We start from the raw sequence: 5,639 nt of genomic DNA on the forward strand, positions 1-5,639 counted from the left end.
TCTCTCTCTCTCTCTCTCTCTCTCTCTCTCTCTCTCTCTCTCTCTCTGTGTGTGTGTGTGTGTGTGTGTGTGTGTGTGTTTGGCTTGTTAGTTTTTGTTTTTAATTACTTAGTTTCTTTTGTGACAGAATCTGTCTACATAACCCTTGACTGTCCTAGAACTGACTCTGTAGACCAGGCTGGCCTTGAACTCTGAGATCTGCCTGTCTCTGCCTTCCAAGTGCTGGGATTCTAGGCCTCTGTGTCACCACTGCCCAGCTGGGTTGGTTTGTTTGTTTTATTAAGAAAAAAAAAAAAACAGTAGATACTGCCAGACTTGAAGACACATTCCTACAGGGAATCCAGTGCCATTTTCTGGACTCCAAGGGGCAAGGGGACCTGCACTTGGGTGCACATGCACAGATACATACATATACTCAGTTGTTTTTGTTTTTTGAGACAGGGTTTCTCTATATAACAGCTCTGGCTGTCTTAGAATTTGCTCTGTAAACCAGGCTGGCCTTGAACTCACAGAGATCCTCTTCTCTGTCTCCGGAGTGCTGGGATTAAAGGTGTGCCCACCACCACCACCCCCTAACATCATACTCACAATTCTAAAAATAAATTTTCTCTCTCTTTCAGGCAGAGTCTCACTTTGTAGCTCTGCCTGGCCTAGAACCCTCTTTATAACTCACCGAGACCTGCCTGCCTCTGCTGGCACTTGATAGGTTATTACTCTGCAAATAGGTTATTACTCTGCTGGCAAAATGAACCAATTCAATCCAGATTAGATTATACTAAAGGCAGGTTTATTAGGAAGCTGCTCTCAGGCAGCGAGTTAACTGGCCCCAAGGATTGAGGCCAGGGAAGTCGCCATGGGAGATGGGGCGGGGCTCCTGCTTATGTACACACAGAAGAAGAAGAGGAGAGGAAAGAAGGAGAAACCAAAATGATGTCTGGGTTATAGAGGAAGGGAGCCTCTGGGAAAGGCCAGTCCAGCCCCTGGGCTAGAAAGTTCAAGGTTGGGGGCAGGGTCTGCCAGGTCCGGACTGAGGGATGCTGGGAGAACCAGGAGGTCAGGTCTGCTTTGATATGTAAAACTTGTACCTCAGTCCCTTGTCACAGGGCCCAAAACAAAAAAGCATTGAAAGTGTGTTCTATCTGCCTGGCAAAAATAAATATATATATATATATATATAAAGAACAAACTCAAGAATAAACTCTGTCACTCTTCCCCCCACACACACCCCCGTCAGAGGAAGCATGATCAGAAGTAAATCCAAGGCCCTCCTCAGCTAAAAAGTACAACTGAGACCAGCCTAGGTGATCGAAGACCCCGTCTCAGAATAGCCCCAGCGGATAAGACACTATGGCACACCACAGCACACAAATAAAGGCAAGAATGTCACCATGGAAACCTGCATATACACGTAATACCATGTAAGCCTGGCATGTAGTGGGCAGAAGCGGGGGTGGGGGTGGGGCTCACTGGGGCTGCCAGGCTAACTCCTGGTCCAGTGGGAAACCCTGTCTCAAGTGGGTAGAACGAGCAGGACACCTGACTTCCTCCTCTGGCCTGTATAGATGCACATGCACACACACACACACACACACACACACACACACACACACACACGCAATTAACCAATTAAGACAACCACAACATTCCTGTTAGCAATTTAATGCAATTCTCTGCCTCTACACCTGACTGATTTTTCTGAGTTCTAGCTCAGAAAGTGTGACTTCTCTGGACACTGGCCAAAAATGCTAAGAATGTTGCCCTGCTGTTCCGGGCTTCTGGTTTGTTTTCTCTGAAGACTTCCAGCATCTTGCAGACTTCCATTTCTGATCCTAATTCAACAGGCCTGGCTTTCTCTCTTGGGTCTCTCCTTCCTCAGAGCAATTCTCTGGAGATTGGGGAGGTGGGGGAGGGCGGTGAGAAGGCTCATTAGGTAAAAGTCCTTGTCTCACAAGCCTGTTGACTGACCTTTGGGACTCACCCAAAGGTTGGGGAAAGATCCAACACTACAGGGCTGGCCTTTGACCTCCACATGGGCGTTTTCGTGCGCGCGCAGACACACACACACACATACAAACACACAGAAACTAAAGTTTTAAAGATTTCAAATGAATTGCTTAATCTCTACCCCAAACCAGGCATAGTCACACACATCTGTAATCACAGCACTCAGAAAGCTGAGGCAGGAAGGTAGGTCAAGGGTTCAAGACCAACCAGTAGCTTATTCTGTAAAGTTGCTATGTAGCTCTCAGTGTGTGCAACATAAGCCTAAAGCTACCCTACACAGCCATGTGGTGGCACACTCCTGCAAACCTATTGCTGAGAGAGAGAGAGAGAGAGAGAGAGAGAGAGAGAGAGAGAGAGAGAGAGAGAGAAGGCAGGAGGATTGTTTCTGGGGAAGCTTGGACTGAGGTGTGAGATTCTGTCTCAGAAAGCAAAGAGCCAGGCGAGCTGGAACAATCCACTTATCTCCTGCACTTGGCAGGCAGAGGTAGCAGATATCTGTAAGATCAAGGCCAGCCTGGTCTACACAGTGGGATCCCGCCAGGAGCTCCATGGAGCCTCCTGCTGTGTTGATTAGCAGCCTCTAGGTTCGTATTGCCTGGCAAACTCTCTCCCTGTCCTTCAGCTGCTAGGTAGCAGTTGCAACTACCCGGAAATCTCTGTCTGTCACTTGCTGATCAAGGGATCCACAATTAGTAAGGCAGACTCAAGGGTTAAACCACACACGTCATTTAAAAATACTTTCCTTCTCACCAGGTGTCCTGGCACACACCTTTAATCCCAGCATTTGGGAGGCCATTTTGAGGCCGAACTCTCCTGAGTTCCAGGTCAGCCTGGTTTACATAGTGAGTTCTAGGATAGCCAAGGCTACATGGAAAAACTCTATCTTGAAAACCAAAGCAGGCCAGGCAGTGGTGGCGCACGCCTTTAATCCCAGCACTTGGGAGGCAGAGGCAAGTGGATTTCTGAGTTCGAGGACAGCCAGGGCTACACAGAGAAACCCTGTCTCGAAAAACCAAAAGGAAATAAACGATAAAAAGAAGTCCTTTCATTCGTGCTGGCTGGAAGTACAGTCAAGAACCCTAGACATTAGGGACAGGACAATTTAAAGGCACATGCACATCCTGGTCTCCTGCTCAGCAGCTGCAGCCGCAGGGAGAGCTTTACATAAGCAGGCACTTTAATAGAACTAGCTGGTTTGGGTGTTTTTTTTGTTTTGTTTTTTTAAGATTTATTTATTTGTATGTACATTGGTGTTCTGCCTGCATGTCTGTGCCAGGGTGCCAGAGCCTTTGGACCTAGAGTTACAGACAGTTGTGAGCTGCCATGTGGGGGCTGGGAACTGAACTCAGGTCCTGTGGAAGAGAAGTCAACACTCTTTTGTTTTGTTTTTTTGGTTTTTCGAGATAGGGTTTCTCTGTGCAGCCCTGGCTATCCTGGAACTCACTCTGTAGACCAGGCTGGCCTCGAACTCAGAAATCCACCTGCCTCTGCCTCCCAAGTGCTGGGATTAAAGGCGTGTGCCACCACTGCCTGGTGAAACCTAGTTTTCAACGTAGGTTTCTAAGAAGATGCTAAATACAGAACTGTAGGGTTTATGGAATTTATGGTATTTCCCCTAGATACTTCCCCAGTCCTGGGGTGAATGCAGAGAGCACCAGAAGGAGTCTGCAGAGAACAAACAACTTTTTGGTTTAAAATGCAGGGTGGGGCTGTGTTTCCAGCGAGCTCCTGCTGGGGCTGTAATCCACCCATTGTGATTCAGCCCTTCCCACTGTTCTGTGGAACTAGTGAAGGACAAAGACTCAGTTTTTCCTCACCTTTCTTAGAAAAGGCCACAAAAGCCAGATTGGGGAACTCCTGTGTGTGTCCAAGCTTTTGGGAGGTGGCTGTGGCCAGGATGAGAGAGGTTCCAAATTACCTCCTACCTTATAGTGAGTCTGAGGCCAACCTGGGCCACATGAGACCTTGTCTAATATTAAGAAAAGAAAAAGAGCCGGGCGGTGGTGGCCCATGCCTTTATTTTATTTTTTCGAGACAGGGTTTCTCTGTGTAGCCCTGGCTGTCCTGGAACTCACTCTGTAGACCAGGTTGGCCTCAAACTCATAAATCCGACTGCCTCTGCCTCCCAAGGGCTGGGATTAAAGGCGTGCGCCACCACCTCCCGGCAAAAAAAAAAAAAGTTCTGAATGTTAAAAAAATCCACACTGAGCCATGGAGCACACAAAAGAGGTCTCTGTGAGTTCGAGGCCAGCCTGATCTACAGAGTGAGGTCCAGGACAGCCAGGACTATACAGAGAAACCCTGTCTCCAAAAACAAAAACAATCACAACAAAAAAAGTCTAGCAGTACTTATGCTAAACTAAGTGGCGGCTATCAACCTGCGGGTTGGGGCCCCATTTCATGGGATGGGGGGTGTTGAAGACCATTACCCTTAAGCGATGGGGGTCGCTTAAGACCATCAGAAAACACAAATACTCATAGTACAATTCAAAACAGTAGCACATTTTATGAGCAACAAAAATGGTTTTCTGGTTGGGGGTCACCACAACCTGCGGAGTGGTCTTAAAGGATCCCAGCATTCCTGAGAAGGGTGGTAAAGCACCAACCTAAAGTGATGAGCTGTCCACCTTCAGAACCTGCTAATCCAATGCTCATCTTTTGGGAAAAGGCCGACTTTGGCTCTGGGGAAAGGACCAACCTCAACAAGTAGGTTTGATAAAGAGTTCTCAGATTGCCAGGAGGCCCAGGTAGGAAGGCAGGGACAGGAGTGGCTTGTCTAGGGTCACTTCCCTAGCCGCCCCCCTCCTCGATCCATTAAGGAAATACTTGGGGCTGGGATTTAGCTCTTGGCATGCCCCATGGTACAGGAATTGGTTTAAAAATCTACCCTAGTTGGGACTGAAGAGATGGTTCTGGGTTGAGAACACACACTACGTTTTTTTTTTTTTTGTTTTTGTTTTAAGACAGGGTCTCACTATTGTAGCTCAAGTTGGTTAGTTCAGAGTTCACAGAAATCCACCTGCCTCTGCCTCCTTAGAGCTGGCATCAAGGCCGACCTTCCTTTATTCATTTTTTTTAAAAAGTTTATTTTTATTTTATGTATATTGGAGTTTTGACTGTGTATATGTCAGCATGAGGGTGTCAGGTCCCTTGGAAACAGGAGTTATAGACATTTGTAAGCTGCCATGTGGGTGCTGGGAATTCAACCGGGGTCCTCTGGAAGAGCAGCCCGCTGAGCCATCTCTCCAGCCCACTATTCATTACACACACACACACACACACACACACACACACACACACAGAGTACCTCCTAGTTCCAGGGCTTACTAACCCTAATTTAGAGGCACTTTCTTATGAACTTATAGTTATTAATTTCTTCTAGACAAGACGCCCTCATTGTTAGACTTCCACCCATGCCTCTGTCCCCTGCACACATACACAGGCTGTACACATACTTGCCTGGTAGAAGACACTAAGTAGTCTAACGGGGTTGCAAAGGGATCCGACTGACATGCTTATAAAAAGAGAGATAAAGGGAATATGTTCTGTGGGTGTGTGGAGAGGTACGGTGGAAGGGGATGTCTCAGCGGGCCCATGAAGGACATCTTTTCCCCCTGAGGGACCAGCCACACACC

This window comes from Grammomys surdaster, unplaced genomic scaffold (assembly GCF_004785775.1).
Source record: "Grammomys surdaster isolate TR1022 unplaced genomic scaffold, NIH_TR_1.0 125977, whole genome shotgun sequence".
NCBI lineage: Eukaryota > Metazoa > Chordata > Mammalia > Rodentia > Muridae > Grammomys > Grammomys surdaster.